Source organism: Pinus tabuliformis, chromosome 2_1 (genome assembly GCF_031772625.1).
Source record: "Pinus tabuliformis cultivar Carrire ecotype Pingquan chromosome 2_1, CPIR1, whole genome shotgun sequence".
In the NCBI taxonomy this organism is placed as follows: Eukaryota; Viridiplantae; Streptophyta; class Pinopsida; order Pinales; family Pinaceae; genus Pinus; species Pinus tabuliformis.
The window spans coordinates 507568852-507588686 of NC_142299.1; positions in this window are offsets into that span (position 1 = coordinate 507568852).

Below are 19835 nucleotides of genomic sequence, written 5' to 3' on the forward strand. Positions count from 1 at the left end.
TATATCATATTATATCAAATTATATTAATATATAAGAATATATATACTAATAATATTATAATGATTATGTCAACATTATAAGTCTTGATATCCTTAGGTTGCTAAATTTGTTGGATCCTCACACTGTTTCATGATCCATATGTTGGATGCTTTGTTGAACTTGAGCTTTATAAGGAAATCTCTATAGATATCTAGAATGTCTCAGAAATTTATTTGAACAATTATTGTCTTGCAACAATTTTTATTGATAATAAATTGCTTGGTAATGTACACATGCATATAAGAGTGAGACCGATGGCATGGATATAGTAAATTCAAAAAATCAACCCCAAAAATAAAGCTAACTCACCAGGCTGAATGTTGAATAATTTTACCTACCTTAGGTCTATATTTAAGGGAATTTGTGTGGTGTTCTGGAATGAAGGGTCCCAGTTTCGAACAAATGATACTTCAACCTGGTCCTCTGTCTACACGACCACACTAAATTCTCTACCTTCAATCCTGCAATCATAGATTTTGAAGTTCTAATTACCATTTCCATAATCGGGGAACAACTTAATCACAATTTTGGTTCAATGTTGTAAACTCATGAATCAGATAGTAGTGGACCTCCTGGTTCGCTCCAGTTGAGATCCCAGTACCTGCATTTGCATTGGTTTAAGGAAGACATTACATGAGAAACACAACTCCTGTAATTAAGAGAAAATCTGGTTGCAAATAAGATATTTTGGGGATTTGTGGACAATGATTGACATACCCTATGTGGGCTTCCAAATTCAGAGTCTCCATCATGTTGTCTATGCCGCTATATTCAATCTCAATCACAACTCCTTGGGGTATCGATAACATGACCTTTACAATCCCATTATCCACAACTATATGTACAAAAGAAACCAAAATCTTTGGTTCAAAACTCCACCAAAATTCACCAAAGAAATGCAAATGTAGATCAGTATAAGTTATAGAGAACAAGGGGATTACATGGTCAGTGTAAATATTCAAAGTCACATCACTCGGTTCCATCTTCAGCTAAATATGTGTAAACTACAAAATATTAACATAAGTTATATGGATGAGTATATAGATAGAGGTCCTACTATGCAGGTATCTCTTCTAAAGAGTGTGATAATAGTTCCCAACACCGAGACTTCCTCTTGTACTTTTTTGTCCGCTACTAGTATTTCCGGAAGGACTATTAGGTGGTATCGATATTGTTAGAATACCCATAAGCTCTTGTTAAGTATAAACATTGTTTATGCTCACAAAGCTCTTCTACATGTACTGATTAGAGCCCTTTTTGCTGAGGTTGGATTTCTCTTAGTTGCCCGAACAGTTTCTCAGATTGCTAGACCACAACAAGTGGTTGCTAAAATGCTTGATTGTATGTCACTCGCCATAGTGAGTCGCTCCTTGTCACTCACTATGGGAAAAAATTTGATAGGACCCTCTCTAGCTTGGGCTTTCCTCAATATGCAAATATGGGTATCATGCTCATGCACCTCAAAACTTCAGTGCACATAACCAGGCTTCGTGCTTGTGCTACCTTTGCCTTCACTATTGTACAATGCGGGTAGTTAAATATGTGTAAAATGCAAAATATTAACATAAGCTATCTTCAAATCGATATATGACACTTAAATTTATTTTTATGTATGTCCATGCTTAACGTAGACTTTTAACAATTTACTAGTTGGATATTTTCCTGTGGTCTGGACTTGAGCATTGGACAACAATATATGTCCAGGCCATTACAAATTATATTACAATGAAAAATATTAGTTGCAAAGTCCTAGAAGGAATAACTTTTGAGCAAGTATGCTATTTACTTTTTCTTTCTCTATGTTGTTCAAGCACTGATTATTATATAATATTTATCAGGAAGCTTGATAACTTGCTTAGCCTATATTTAATATAAATTTCATTTCCAATATAGTAATTGTGGGTTTAGTCCATTTGAAGTTAAATTCTTGAAAAAAAAGATCCCAAATAACCTAACTTCAGGGGAAAAAGTTGGTAGATTGTTTGAAGCAATTGAATTTGAGGAAGGAATTATAGGAGATAAAGGGTACCAGTGCAAGTATTTGCTTAAGTAAATTAGTTCCTTGAAAGAAGAACAAAGTTTCTGATCCTTCCATCGTCGTCCAAATTTGCCTAGCGAAAATAGATGTCGAACAAATCAATGTTTTGTGAGCAAGCCATTGAAGAGGTCCTCCTCAATCTTGATCCATGTTGTTTCAACATTCAGGGAAGAAACGAACTTCAGCACATGCCTGGATTGATTGATTTAGGGAGGACCTTGGAAAGCAGGAAGACAGTCAGTGAAGGGATCTTCCTTAATCTTGATCCATGTTTTGTGAGGAAGCCATTGAAGAGATATTCCTCAATCTTATCCCTCAACATATCCAAATTCAACCATGAAACACTAACTACCATCAAATCACTGCAACATTTCATGTGAAAATATAAAACAAATTTGCAAATCAATCCTAAGAATGGAAATCAATCTAGAAACACTAAATATTGATCCTGTGACCTGTACCTATTTGCATCTAGCCATAGAGAATATTGTACCGCTTTCCTAACCTGGGTAACTATTAGACAATGAATGTTCTCAGGTCATAGCTTCCTGCCACTCAACTAGCGAACTTAAGGCACTCCTAACTCTACAATCCCTACCTTACGGACAAGACTTCTTGTGAGCACCGCAAGTGGGAAGGAAATGGGAAAGCACTTTGACAAGGGAGGAAAGAAGCAGATCTATCTTTGACAAGTGAGGAAAGAAGGAGGAAATGCCCCCATCGATCCCACCAGAAAATATTGAGCCAAGTTGCGACTGGATACGAGAGAGAGATGATGTTTACCCATGCACGATAGATTTCAATTTAGTTCCCCCATCATGAAACTATTAACATTGTTCGAAATAATACTGAGAGGGGGGTGAATCAGTGTTATCAGATGAATAATTTTATTTCCCAATCATATTTATATACGCTACTTCAGTGAAGTGAACTAGCGTGTACATGCGACTGTGATTAAAGAATCCAGCGTATATCTAGAGAACTTGTGATTTAGACAATTTATCATGTGTTGAGCTTAAACTAGTATATCAAAGACTTATTAGATAGTGCAGTAAAAGTAGAATAAAGTATCACACATAAGAAACACACATGAACACCAAGATTTAAGGTGGAAACCCAATGTGGGAAAAAACCACCTGCTGTTGTCATCTCTATCCTCTTTTAATAATAAGAAAATTTGTTTACAATCTTGTACTGGTGCAGACTCATACCAGTATGTAGGCTTGTACCTGCAAAATGTTACAACCTTCTCTCGTTCTCCAGCTTCAACTGGAAGGGAGCTACAACCCCCTAGCTCTTGTACTAGCCAATATGTTTACTAGTACGTAGGTGCCAGCCTACAAAAAAATCCACTCTTCCACCAAGCACCACGTTTCATGAATTTTTAGACTGGATACTCCTAGATCACAACACCACAATCTGAAGGCCACATTTCATTGAATTTTCACACTGGACCCATAAAAACGTTTAAACTTAAACTACATCAACCAATATTCAGTTAATATGAACAATCAGATCACTAACACCAGAAAACTGTGCTGAACCCAAAACCCTGCATCATCATTTAGAACCAGCTATAACCTCAAAAATCATGCATTAGAGTGTATACGCTACTTGGCTGAAACCAAACTATGTGTATACGCTACTTCCATGAATTAAGCCTATGTATATATTCAAATACTGCAAACATAAACTTTCGAATCAAGTCTATACAAACCATCAATATACTGAATATCTATTGTCAATTTATAGATCTTGACATAGGCAGGGACAAAGATCAGTTCTTCTTACTTATACAATCAATCAATCATATGCCAGCCTCCTTATGCATTCATTTTTAAATTTATATCTAAGAATACTTCATTGACAGACAGCAGTAAAACAACAAAATTTAATTAGATAGATTAGTCAGATCTGAAGAACTTTTGTATACGCTACTTGAAAGAACTGAACCTGCGTGTCTATGCCTTTTGTTGAGATGAACCTATGTATAGATCTGCAAACATTGATTCAAAACTTTGCTGCAATTTCAGACTTCAGACAAACCCTGATCATGATATATAACAAATAGAATAGGCGCAAAACATGAGATCTAGTATAGGTCATTCAAGAATAAGTCACTTCAAGTCTCATGATTCCTGATCCAATATTGAACTCAAGGTGCACATGAATATTTCAGATCTAGTCCCAAACATAACAATGCAACTTAAAATATACTTCAGATAGAAGTATTCCTTAGAATCTTATTGCTTGCCACCTTGGCCTAATGATATTCTCCTCCTTATATACTCTTAGGTCTTTCTCAATACCTTGGAACAAAACCACTTAGGATCAATACCTTGGACCAAATACCTAGGGTCAATACCTTGGACCAAATACCTTGGACCAATACCTTGGATCAAAATACCTTGGACCAAATACCTTGGACCAAATACCTCGGACCAAAAACTTGGTTTTCCAACATGTACGTGCTTTTCCTCTTGTGAAAGTGTGTGTATACGTTATATGCTTCTTTTGTTCTATTAACCCACGTGTATATGCTTCTTGGACAAAGTGAACCAGCGTATACCTCTCTTTCTTCATTCTTTGGAGTCTGATCTGTAATCCTTTGTTGTTGACCTGTTGTACTATGAACTGTCATCTGAGTGAGTTGCCATCAAGGACAACACCTGTATCATAATGCCAACAATCTCCCCCTTTGGACTTGATGGCAACAACAACACCAAGACACTCTCCCCCTTTGACATCAAGGGCAAAGGGCAAACCAAGATATTCTCCCCCTTTGATATAAATTATGTTGTCCATGCTCCTGCTGAGTACATGTTGAATTCTATGATTGAGCTACCCTTTTGTACATGCTGAGATGCACTAAACCATTCATGCTCCCTCTGAGCACATGTAGAGTCTGCAAAATATTTTCCAGAATAATAACATGACTCTATAACTCAACTATGTGAGTATGACCTTCCTATCACCAATGACTCATACATACATCAATCTCCCAACTAAGTGGTGATATTTTAATTGTTTATACATGATAAAGATACAGTAAATATTACATCATCCATCCCATGCAAAAATGGGATACAAGTTACATCATTTGTCCAATAGGACTTATTCAAATGTATGAGAACACATATCACACCCTAGACTTTTGCATGACTGAAGCAACAAAAGGTATAAATATCTGAAGTCATTACTGGACTTAGCAACCATAATGCCAACAATGCAAAATGTGAGTGAAGGCTAATCCTCCCCCTTGAACCTGTGCTACCTGTGCATTGTTAACAATTCAATGTTGAAGGCATCTTTGTTAGTCAGATAAAAATTAATGAATAAAGCATATCAATAGATTGCAATCATCAGCATCAGACAGAGCACCCATATCAGAGTCTGCCCCACTATTTTTCCTAAATAAAAAACATATACGTTCCTTTACCCATAGAAACTCACATGTATACACGACTATACTTCATGAAACATTCGTATCATAACCTTTCTTTGAAAAACTATATTTAACAGTAGGATGATGCAACAACTACTCCCAACTTTTGTCTAACATATTCAATTATTTCTCTGGGTAGTGGCTTAGTGAATATATCAGCCATCTATTCATTGGAGGGAACATACTCCAATTTAACTTTTTCTTCAAGCACTTGTTCACATAAAAATGGTACTTGATGGGTATGTGCTTGGTCTTGGAGTGCATGACTGGATTTTTTGAAATACTGATGGCACTTGTATTATCACATAAAATGGAGATGGGTGGAGTACATGTTATCTGAATGTCTTGTAAAGTTTGCATCATCCAAAGTAGTTGTGTGAAAAAACATGCAGAAACCACATATTCTACTAAAGCTATAGATAAAGCAATTGAACTTTTTTTCTTGTTGAACCAAGACACTAACCTGGAACCCATATAGAATGCACCACCACTAGTGCTTTTTCTATCATCAACACTTCTTGCCCAATCTGCATCTGTATATGCATTAAGAGTAAGATCTACATCTCTAGGATACCATAGTCCAAAGTCTTGAGTTCCTTGAAAATATTTGCAAATTCTTTTGACTTCCTGGAGATGTGATTCCTTTGGATTTTCTTGGAATCTTCCAACTATTCCTACTGCATGCATGATCTCAGGTCGCGTACCTATTGGATAAAGTAGACTGGAAATCATGGATTTGTAAGTTGGTTGATGTACTGCTACTGGTTCATCTTTTGAGCTGAGACTGCATCCTATTACCATTGGGGTACATATAGGTTCAAAATCTTCCATTCCGTATCTTTTCAAGATCTGTTTGAGATATTTGGTCTGTGAAAGAAAAATACCATCTTTATTTTGTTGAACTTGTAGACCAATAAACTAGGTAAGTTCACCAAGCAAGGACATTTCAAATTCTTGTTGCATTACTGAAGAAAAATTCTGACTCATGGATTCTTCATTGCTACCAAAAATGATATCATCAACATAAACAATAATAATTAGCAGTTTATCAGTTTCAATCTTTGTATATAGATTGCTATCTATTGAACCTTTTGTAAAACCTTTTTGGTGTAGATATTTGTCAAGGTGATAATACCAGGCCCTTGGACCTTGTTTTAGATCATAGAGAGCCTTTTTGAGTCTGCATACAAGTTTTGCATCATTTCCAAAAATGATTCCTTCTAGCTATTCAATATAAAATTCTTCTTCAAAATCTCCATTAAGGAATGTTGATTTTACATCCATTTAGTATACTTTGAATTTTTGAAAGCTAGAAGGAGCAAGAAACATCCTCATGGCTCCAAGTCTGGCAACAGGGGCAAAAGTTTCTTCAAAATCTATACCTTCTTATTGAGCATACCCTTTAAAAACAAGTCTAGCCTTGTTTCTAATGACTTCTCCACTTTCATTCAGCGTTTTTTGAATATCAATTTTGTTCCTATAATATTTTTATCACGAGGTCTAGGAACTAATTCCCAAGTATCATTCTTTTCAATTTGCTAAAGTTCTTCGTCTATGGCCTTGACCCAAAATTCATCTTTTCATGCTTCATTTACATTTTGAGGTTTGGTGGAGGATAGTAATGCTATATAGCTTGAGGTCCATGTAATAGTTCTTCTTGTCGATACACCTGCCTCTTTTTCCCCTAAAATTTGATTTTCTAGATGATTTTCCGGAACATACCTAGACAGAGTCTCTTCTTCTACCATTATCTCTCCTTCTGGTGCTTCATTGATTTCTTCTTCAATATAATTTTGATTTTACATGGGAAAATAATCCCCATCTTCTTCATTGTCATAATATTCTATTGATTTTATCTGTTTTTTATTTTTACGTGCTTCATCAACTACATCATCAATGCTTTCAACAATTTTCCCAAGTCTTTTATTATAACATTTTTACCCTTTACTTATGGAATAATAACCAAGAAGAATACCTTCATCTACTCTGGGTTCAAACTTACCAAGTTTTTCATTATTCCTTTTGATAAAACATTTTCTTCCAAAAACCTTAAAGTATTTTATAGTAGGAGTCTTACCATACCAAAGTTCATGTGGAGTTTGAGTGCTATTTACTCGAACATTTTCTTTGTTGAGAATAGTCATGGCAGCGAATGTAGCTTCACCCCAAAAGGTTGCAAGAGTTCCAGATTCATCTAGCATAGCTCGAGCCATTTGTTGAACTGTTATGTTCATTCATTCTACCACACCATTTTGCTGAGGAGTCCTTGCGGTGGGGAATTGCCTTTTTATTCCATGTTCTTCACAAAAGTCAAAGAATTCATCCGATGTAAATTCCCCTCCTCGATCAAATCTGAGGCATTTGATTTTTCGATCTGATTCATTTTCAACCAAAGCTTTGGAGGCTTGGAGCTTTTCAAATGCTTCATCTTTATGCTTTAGAAGACTTATCCTACACATTCTGGAAAAATAATCAATGAACAAAATGAAGTTATATTCTCCACGAGGTGACTTTTTCCCTGTTGGTCCACATAAATCAGTATGGACAAGTTCAAGAGGCTTACTAGCTGACCCTTCTTTTCCCATGAACTAAACTCTCGTTTGCTTACATATTTGACATGGTTTGCATATTGTATTTTATGGAATGCTAATATCTAGAAGATCACGAACATCCTTTAGTCTCCATGCTTTTCTTATTTGAGAAAACCTTAGATGTCCCAATCTTCTATGCCACGGCCAGTTTTCATCATTTTTGCTTAGATAGCACTGTCGTTGTCCTCCCTTGACTATGTATAAGTTGTTTGGCGTTCTTGTACCTTTGATCATAGTATCTCCTATATCAAGCTTATGAACAACACATTTGTTTGATCGAAACACCACTTCATTTCCTTGATCACACATTTGACTAACACTCAACAGGTTATGCTTTAAACTGTCTACATACATAACATTTCCAGCTTTAACCCTTTCTTTCAAGAAAACAAAAACTTTACCTTTTATGACAACTAGAGTGCCATTTCCAAATGAGACATTCTTTTCCTTTTCTAAGGCATTATATGAGTGAATTTTCTCTTTGTCACCTGTCATGTGTTTGGAGCATCCACTGTCGATGTACCACTGATTTTCTTGTCCTTCTGTATACAAGGCTATACCACATCTTTTTGTTTGAGATTCTTTCCTTCTCCATATCTTTGGATTTAATGGTGTTTTTTCCTTTTGATATGTTTGCCAAAATTTTCTCTTGCATTCAGATTCTTCATGACCAAAGTTTTTATAGATTGAGCATTCTATTTCATTCTCAAGAGGAGAAACGTTATTATAGGAACTTCTCTTGATGCTTGTTACATTCCTTTGGTTTCATGGTTCTCTAGTCATGATGGTTTTGTAAGAAACAAATTGACCAACTTTGTGCCCAAAATTATGACATGAAAAACATTGCCCATTAAAGAAGTTTTGGGCGACTATCAAATCTACTTACTTGGTGATTGTAGTTTCTATTGATATTCATATTTGGAGCAAATTGAGTATGATTTTCTTGAGGTTGGTTTTGGCTTCTATTCATCCTTGGAATAAATTGAGTATGAATTACCTTGTGATCATCTTTATGCCTTTGGTGACAATTGTCATACTGTTCACTAGTCTTTGCTGCATCAATATAGATTTTGGTGGAGGTTGACGACTTCTGTGATTGAGATGCTTCTTCAGTATATCCAAGAAATGTCTTTATCAAAGGAGAATGTTGAACTTTAATAATTTCATTTAAAGTTTCTGATCCTTTAGCAAATCTAAGATTAAGAGATTTCGTTTTCTCAAGATCCTTTCTTAGACCCACAATTTCACATTCTAGTTTTTCATTATGTTTTTCTTTTTCAGCAAGTTGGTATATCAAGGTATTTATAATCATATTCTTTTCTTCGAAACAGATTTTGAGTTTAGAGATTTCTTCATGAAAGTTTTTCTCTTCTAAAGCATCCCAAGAATTATCATCGTCATAAGCCATGAGAAGTCTATAATCATCATTATTAGATAAACCATCACTATCCTCTTTTAAACTATCCCAAAAATTATTGCTATCATAAGCCATGAGAAGTCTGTAACCTTGTCCAGTTTCATCTTCATCACTATTAGATAAACCATTACTATCTTCATGAGTATAATAACTCCTTTTATTCACAACTTGTTTCCTATTCCCTTTTACATATTCCTTTCCTTTTTGATATTTATTTTTATGAGGACATCTGGCAGCATAATGACTGACTCTCCCACAAGCAAAGCATTTGAAAGTTAGCTTACCTCTAAACCTTCTAGAACCCCATTGAAGCTTCTTGCCAAAGTTTACCTCATCTTCTTCTTCTGAAATATGTCCCGATTCAATGTGTTCTTCCTTTCCTTTTACTGAAGATTTAAACGTGGCTTCTCTCATATCTGATGGTCCTCCTTTTCTCATCTCAAAAGCAGTTAATATTTCATGAAGCTGTGTCATAGTGATATTCTGTAGATCCTGTTTTTCTTCTATGGCAGACACTTTTGATTGAAATTTAGGAGACAAGGATCTCAAAATTTTCTCAACTAAGGTAACTTCATTTATTTCTTCACCGAGATTATTCATTCAATTAACAACCTCATATATATGTAAAAAGGAACTAGCTATGCTTTCATCACTATGCATCTTAAGAGTTTCATAATAAATTTTGAGGGTTTGAAGCTTAGCACGTTTTACCTAACAGTCTCCCTCGTAGCTCTGAACAATTTTGTCCCATATCTCTTTGGATGATTTGAGCTGCATGACTTTGACAAACTCTGATTGTGACAGACTTCCCAATAAAGTATTGATAGCTTTGGCATTGATTTCATATTTCTTTTTAGCTGTCACATCTGTACGAATTGTTGTTGGAAATGTATATCCTCCTTCCACAATTTCCTAGACATCCTTTCCAAGAGATTGTAGATAGGTTGTGGTTCTTAATTTCCAATAAACAAAGTTGCTACCATCGAATATTCGCAGTCTAATGGATCCCATGCTTTCGTGATTATTCATGTTAATGGATCTCCCTTCAAGCATTCAAGCTCCTTCTAAAGGACCTGCTCTGATACCAATTGTCGGAAACAATACTGAGAGAGGGGGTGAATCAGTATTATCAGATCAATAATTTTATTTCCCAAACATATTTATATACGCCACTTTAGTGAAGTGAACTAGTGTGTAGATGTGAATATGATTAGAGGAAGCAGTGTATATACAAAGAACTTGTGATTTAGACAATTTATCATGTGTTGAGCTTAAACTAGTATATCAGAGACTTATTAGATAGTGCAGTAAAAGCAGATAAAGCATCACACATAAGAAACACACATGAACACCAATATTTAACGTGGAAACCCAACATGGGAAAAAAAACCACCTACTGTTGTTGTCTCTGTCTTCTTTTAATAATAAAAAAATTTGTTTACAATCTTGTATTGGTGCAGACTCATACTAGTATGCAGGGTTCTGCTGCAAAAGGTTACAACCATCTCTCATTCTCCAGCTTCTATTCGAAGGGAGCTACAACCCCCTAGCTCTTGTACTAGCCAATATGTTTACTAGTACGTAGGTTCCAACCCTACAGAAAACTCCACTCTTCCACCAGGGACCACATTTCATGAATTTTCAGACTGGATACTCCTGGATCACAACACCACAATTTGAAGGCCACGTTTCATTGAATATTCACACTGGACCCATCAAAACTTTTAAACTTAAACTGCATCAACCAATATTCAGTTAATCTGAACAATCATATCACTGTTACCAGAACACTGTGCTGAACCCAGAACCCTACATCATCATTCAGAATCAGTTGTAACCTCAAAAATCATGCATTAGAGTGTATACGCTACTTGGATGAACCCAAACTATGTGTATACACTACTTCTGTGAATTAAACCTGCGTATATCTTCAAAAATACTGCAAACATAAACTTTTGAATCAAGTATATACCAACCATCAATATACTGAATATCTACTATCAATTTACAGAGCTTTACACAAGTAGGGAGAAAGATAACTTCTTCTTACTTATACAATCAATCAATCAAATGCCAGCCTCCTTATGCATTTAGGTTTACATTCAGATCTAAGAAGACTTCATTGACAGAACTCCTTGGAAGAACTGAACCTGTATGTATACGCTCTTTTGCCAAGATGAACCTGCATACAGATCTGCAAATATTGATTGAGAACTTTGCTGCAAATTCAGACTTCAGACAGACCCAGATCATGATATATAACAAATAGAATAAGCACAAAACATTAGATCTAGTCTAGATCATTCAAGAATAAGTCACTTCAAGTCTCATGATTCCTGACCCAATATTGAACTCAAGGTGCACATGACTATTTCAGATCTAGTCCCAAACATAACCCTGCAACTTAAAATATACTTCAGATAGAAGTATTCCTTAGAATCTTATTGCTAGCCACCTTGGCCTAAAGATTTTCTCCTCCTTATATTCTCTAAGGCCTTTCTCAATACCTTGGACCAAAACCACTTAGGATCAATACCTTGGACCATATACCTCGGATCAATACCTTGGACCAAATATCTTGGACCAATACCTTGGACCAAATACCTCGAACCAAAAACATGGTTTTCCATCATGTACGCACTTTTCCTCCTGTGAAAGTGTGTGGATACATTATACTCTCCTTTTGTTTTGTTAACCCACGTGTATGCACTTCTTGGACAAAGTGAACTAGCGTATACCTCTCTTTCTTCATTCTTTGGAGTCTGATCTATAAACCTTTGTTGTTAACATATTATACTGTGAACTGTCATCTAAGTGAGCTGCCATCAATCACAACACATGTATCATAATGCCAACAAACATGTGCCCACAGTGTTTCCTTTGTTTTCAACTACTCAAAATTCATTTCAATACTCTAAGGCGGGGAAGAAAATGTAGCATAATGGTCTTTCCTTTTTTTCAACTAGTCCACATTCATTCGAATACACTAAGGCGGGAAAAAAAGTGGCAGAAATTAAATTTTTAATTTGGATGATCGTTAAATTTTTTAATTATAATTATTTACTTTTTTATAAATTTTAAAAACATGATATTTTATGAATATATCAAAATGTATGGAATGTATATTTTTTTATCTTATTGTATACTCATTTCAAAAAATTACATTTTTTGTTTCTCAAAATTATAAAATAACTAATCATGTTGTAAGTTGTAATTTTAAACAAATTCAGATTTGGATTTTATATAATTAAACCAAAAAAACCATAAATATTTTTTATTAATGTTTAATTATCTAAAAATAATATTATGGGTTTTTGTGTTATTTAAACAAATGAGATTTGCTTTTATAATTATTATGTCAAACTTTAAAGCTAAAAATTAACTTTTAACAATGCAATCTTTTATAACCAATTTAAACGTCGTTCATTGTTATGGTAGGAAAAAATGAATCTCACGAGTTTTGCCTTCGCATAAATCCTCTGTAATCAATTTGGTTCTAGTTCATTATGATGGTAGTAAAAAATGAATCTCATGAGCCTAGTCCTAGCCACACATTGGTATAGTTCTACCCAAGGAACCATTGGTCTTTCTCCATGAATCGGTAATACTGTACAAGAAGCACCATAATGTATGGCATTTCTATTTTGCACAATTGAAAAGTAGTATCAATCCTTCTACATGAGCATTTTGCTTCCGTATTGTTGAACTAAACATGGCATGACCTTCATGTGGCAACAAGAATTTCCCAAACCCTCATCCCCAATATCACAACATATCTTAGAATCCATCATGTTGGAGTGTAGTATCCCTAGTAAGCATATAGGAGTGTAGGGGAACATAAACTCAAAGAAAATGGGAAGCGAAGGGGAAAGGTTTGTGCATCTAAGAGGGACTCCTCGATTACATAGATGTGCTTTTCTAAGTTTTTTTAGTAATCAAATGTATATTTGAGGGGGAATTCAGCCATTAAAAAATGCTTGACTGAATTTTCATACACAAGGGTTGATTCTACTTCTAATTTTGATACTTTTTGTTTACTCACTTTAATTTCATTACATATAACTAATAATTTGTAAGTCCTTGTCTCATTTGATCTCATTTTATTTCAATTGTGAGGTGACTAAGACTTGAACACCAAATCCTCATAGCTAATATTTACAAAGTATGCATTGCCTCAATTCCTCTCATTTTACTTCAGTTAAATGGGGAAACTATGCTTTAGCCTCACACCCACACAACTAAGATTTGCACACTACAGAAACCTCTCTCTCATAAGCTTTGAACACTACAAAATCCTCTCTCTCTCTAGTAGTGCACTTCATTTAGATATATTTTTCTTAGAAGAGAAGCAATGCCTCACTAAATACCTTACATGTTAACTTATCATCCGATCACATTACACTTTCCAAGAATTGAGGACTTTAATAAAATTTCAAAATTCAATTTCACACTCATTTGATGTAATCACAATGTTCCGTCAATTTCAGGTAAACTCTACAAACAAATGTAAGTAATTATTTTTATCTTTTTCATTGATTCTAAATTAGAAAGTGAGAAAACTACCGATGCATCCTTATTGTTGAAGTACAATCATCCAAAAAAACTCATCAAAGACTAAAGATAGATTAAAACCTTTATGGAGTGAAAAATATTGTTCGCATCCTCCATAATAACACTACTTTTAGAAGTCGGGTTCATATTTTACCACAAATGCAAGAACCAAAGTAAGAACCTTCTTTTAATTTTTTATAACATGATGTATTATAAAAGAAATTGAAGAAGCACACAATACAAAAATGTTTTCTATCTAGTATCATTATAGATAGAGAAAATTACTCGTTAGGCTATCTATGACATGAGTAAGAATTTCTACCCTCCTACTTTCAAAATCATCATGGACATTTACAGATTAAAAAATGAATTGATTAGGCTACCTATGACTAACTAAGAGTTATTCCCCACCTCTCCAAAATATCATGTACATTTACGCTATCAGATTTTATCAACATCCTTTCTATGATGCAACAAGTTACAACTTTCCATTATATTTATGTATTATATGAGTTGATGTACTTGTAAGGTGCATAAATTCCAAAATCATTGTACAAATACCCATGCTTCCACTAACTTAATTGTTTAATTAAGAGACACATTTTATTGTAGGAGGCATGCATCAATCAAACATTTCTCTACTCATAGTTTACAAACCCAAAAAATTTTGCATACACAAACACATTCAAGACTAATCCACAATAACAAACAATACTTAAAACAATATTCTTCATCAAACATCTACCAATGCATAAACAATGAGGAGACAAGAGACCCAATGAATATGCAATCAACTAGGGCCAAAACCTCTCCAACATGAGAGGAAAACCTAAACGAAATCTTCTTCTTATAGAGACTTCAATTGAAAAATAGCAAGACCATGGCCTAGACGCTTGACTCAATGACCTCTCCAAGACCAAGTCACAAGCCTCCTTGATTCAACTTCCTTCTTTTTCCTTGAGTCAATGATGATCAAGTTTATTCATTCAATAGCTCGACTATCCTTCAAATTCCAATTCCATGGATCAAATTTGTAGTTCTCAGCCCTCCTGCATAAACCCTAGAATGTGTGGTTCACCAACCTTTTTAACCTTGATCTTCTTTGCCTGGATGGTATGCACTCTTATTATAATTTGGTTTGTAACATTTCTTATCTTCTTCCTTGATTTTACTTCTCCGAAAACACCAAGATCTTTGACCTTTTATGTAGTAGATAGTTCTTCCTTCCATCACACATGTGGAGCTATTAGCGCTAAAATAGACCCATAAGCAACACCAAAATCTTTCCTCTTTGTTTCCTTCTCTTGGTTGGTTATCTTTGCACTTATTATTATAGAATTTCTTAACCAAATTTTCTTGTCCACAAATGCAGGATGGGATTCCCTATATATAGTGTTTTGTCCATCAAAAACATGTGCTAGGAAGTGTTAAGGAGTTATAGGGGAACACAAGGGAGCAATGGGTGAAAATAATGCATGCGAATGAATGATTAAGAGCTTGTGACAGGAAGTGTTAGTGAGTTCTAGGTGTGCTAAGGAGGGAGTGATAACGTATGCTAGGAAGTGTTAAGACATGCTAGAATCCAGGGAAACATCCCAAGATGTGTCAGGTGCTAAGGTGTGCCAATGCATGCCAGGGAGTGTTATGGAGTTGAAGGGTTGTAAGGGAACACTAGTTTTGAATGCATGGAAATGAATGACTAAGAGTGTGTGACAAGGAGTGTCAGCGAGTTCTAGGTGTGTTAACGAGGGGACGACAAGATATTTTAGGCAGTGCCAAGAAATGCTAGAGTGTTAGGGAGACAATATGCCAAAGTGTGCCAATGCATGTCACGGAGTGTTAGGGAGTGCGACATAAAAACAAATGAAAACTAGTTCAAAATGGATGGAAATGAACGAATAAGAGTGTATGATAGGGAGTGTCAGTGAATTCCAATTGTTCTCAAGAGGGAGTGACAAAGTTATATGCTAGGTAGTTTTAAGGCATGCAAGAGTGCCATAACATGTCAAGGAGTGGTACGATATGATAGGGAGTGCTAAAGCATGTCATGGAATGCCAACATGTGAAACACAGTGCCAAGGGATTGTTAGACATGCTAGGTGTCATGCCATGCGAAGATGTAAACTATGTTTCTTAGTTGTTTTATGGCCATGCTTGGACGTGAGACTTGACTTGGTAACTTGTTAAGTGGGATGAGTTACGATTGTGCATGAGTAGACTAAGACGAGTTATAGGCCATTCTTAGGTGAACAAGGCATAGTATAGTTGTAGTAACTATAACTTAGTCAAGATGTTGTAGTTGAGGTAGGACTTGGTTGGTTCCCAAGTCTTAAAACCAATAAGGGTAGTTATCAGGGCATGATAGCTAAGGAGTGTGAGGGCATGCCAAGGAATGAAAAGGCATGATAACACATGCCAGAAAATGTCAATGCATGTCGAGGAGTGTTGGGGAGTGTGAGGGCATCATAAGGGAGAACTAGGTCAAAGTGCATGGAAACAAACAAATAAGAGTGTCTTCCAAGTTTCCCAAGGACGAAGTGTATTAGGAGAATTTCGTAATAGAACTTGCAATAGGTAAGCCTATGATTATGATAAGGTGATGGAAAAAAAAAAAATAGAAAAAGGGAGACTTTTGTCTAGGGACAACACTATTTTTTCAATGACTTGGTTGGATTCCCAAGTCATAAAAAAAGCAAGGCTATCTATGAGGGCATGACAACTAGCGAGTGCCAAGGTGTCCAAGGAATGCCAGGAGGTGATATCACATGCTAGAAGGTTCCAAGGCATGTTGGTCATTCAAAGACATGCCAAGTGCTAAGGCATGCCAAGAAGTGTTAGGTGGTTAGGGTGTGGTGCCAATGCATGCTAGGGAGTGCCAGGGAAACAAAAGGGAGGACTAGTTTCAATTACATCGAAATGAATGAATAAGAGTGTGTGATAGGGAGTGTTAGCAAGTTTTGGGTGTGCTAAGGAGGCATTGACAAGGTATGCTAGGTAGTTCTAGGGAAGCACAAGGGAGGACTAGTTTTAATTGCATGGAAATGAATGAATAAGAGTGTATGGATGTGAGTGTTAGCAAGTTGTAAGTGTGCTAAGGAGGGATTGGCAAGGTATGCTAGGTAGTGTCAAGGCATGATAGAGTGCTAAGAAAGGATGTCAAGATGTGTTAAGTTCTAGGGTGTGCCAAATGCCAAGGTGTGCCAATGTGTGCCAAGGAGTGTTAAGGAGTGCTAGGGACGTACAAGGGAGAACTTGGTCATAATGCATGGAAATGAATGAATAAGAGTGTGTGGTAGGGAGTTTTAGTGAGTTCCAAGTGTGTTAATGAGGAGTTACAAGGCATGCTTGGCAGTGCTAAGTGTAGGTTTAACCCTGTACATAAATTAACTGCATATGAATTCTAAAACACATAAAATAAACAATGTGAGAGCAGAACACATAAAACACATATACACAGAGATTTTCCCCTAGATCCCAAAACTGGGACAACTAGCTTGATTTTTAATTATGTTCCTTTCAATGTTACAATACATATTTATACATGCTGAAGCATCCAATACCATGGAACGAAAACCATCGTGTCCAAAACCATGGACCAAAAACCATGCACAAAACCATGGGTAGGGCTGCCCAAGCTAATATAGGGTCCAAAAAAAAACTCCGTGGAGCACTACCCTAGATCTCATAGAGGGGGGCTACTCATCCCCCTCAAACCCCCCACACAGTGGGGGCTACTGGCCCCCCGCTGCGCAATCAGCGCAACGAAGGGGGGGCTCCACCTCCCTATAACTTCCTGGTTAACTACGTAGGTTAGTCGTGGGAAGACTATAACACAACCCAACATTATCCCACTTGTTTTTTTTCTTTCCACAGGAGGCCACAAGAGAGCTTCCATTGTTTCTCTACACCAAGAGAACTTCTCAGAGCTCACATATTTTGTCAATGAATCTGCAATATTCTTTAAAGTGTCCACCTTTACTAGAAACACCTTTTTGTCTTCTATCATATCCCTCACAAAGTGATACTGGACATCAATGTGCTTTGTCTTTGAATGATAAGCAGGGTTTTTTGCCAAGAAATTTGCACTTTGGCTGTCACAGTCTATCCTTATAGTTCCATGTACTAACCCCATACTTGAACACAATCTCTGCAACCAAAATGCTTCCTTGCTTGCATGAGTGGCTTCGATGTATTCTACCTCTGTAGTTGATAATGCCACTGCATATTGTTTCTTACTCATCCAGCTGACTGCACCTCCAAATAGCTTAAACACATACCCACTTGTAGATCTTCTTTGATCCAGATCTCCAACCCAATCTGCATCAACAAAGCTGCAGATATCGAAAACTCTGTCCAATCTTGGTCTTCCTTGGTAGCACAAACCATAATCACTAGTGCCATGCAAATACCTGAAAAATCTCTTCACTGTCGTCCAATGCTCCTTTCCTAGTTTTGACATAAACCTACTCAATACTCCCACTACATGTACAATGTCTAGACTAGTACAGACCATTGCATACATCAGGCTATCGACTGCACTTGCATATGGAACATGGGACATGTCCTCTTCCTCTTCTTGTGTCTTGGGACACTGTTTAGCAGATAAATTCACACCTACATGAATAGGAACCTTCACCAGTTTACTATCCTGCATATTAAACCTCTGTAGTATTTTCTTGACATACTTCCTCTGGTTTAACCAGAGCTTCCTCGTTGCCTGATTTGTTTTAATTTCCATGCCCAAAATATAGTTTTCAGCACCAATATCTCTCATGTCGAATTTGGAGGACAATTGGGTCTTCAAATCCTGGATAATTTCTTTTTCATTTCCAACTAGCAACGTATGATCAACATACAAGACCAAACAAATAACACAGTCACCAATTAATTTAAAATACACATAGTGATCTGCTTTGCTTCTGTTGAAGCCAAGTCCCCATATAAATGTATCGAATTTCTAATACCACATCCTTGGTGACTGTCTTAACCCATACAGAGACTTGTTTAACTTGCATACCAGCTCTTTCTTACCCTTTGCTGCAAATCCTTCAGGTTGCTTCATGTAGATCTCCTCTTCTAGATTCATGTGAAGAGATCTTGTCTTCACATGCATCTGTTCTACCTCAAAATCAAAAGAAGCAGCAATAGATAAAAGTAATCTAATAGAAGCTACCTTGGCAACAAGAGATAAAATATCACCAAAATCAATTCCTAGCACTTGGGAATAACCTTTTGGTACCAACCGAGATTCGTATTTCTCTCCCTTTCCTTCTACATTTGTCTTCTTCTTGAACACCCATTTGTTGCCAATGGGTTTCCTTCTAGCCAGCAACTCCATAGGATCCCAAGCTTCATTTTTGTGCAAAGATGCCATTTCATCAACCATGGCCTCTTTCTAGAGTTTTCCATAGATGGACTATACCTTTCTGGCTACCTTCTTTCTTGAACTGATCTTCTCACACCCATAGTTTGTGGTTCTTCGTCTTCTGATTCCTCCTCTGCTGTAAAGTCTAATTCTTCCTCCTTTACCTCAATCTTTATCTTCTCACATTCCTTTGATGGGACTTCATGTTTAATAGCATCTTTCACCTCTCTAAACACCACATCTCGGCTATAAAAAACCTTCCTTGTTACTGGGTTCCAAAGCTTATAACCCTTTAAACCATCCTTATACCCAATAAAGGTGCACTTTTTAGATTTACTATCCAACTAGGTTCTTTTCTCCTTTGGAACATGTACATATGCATCACATC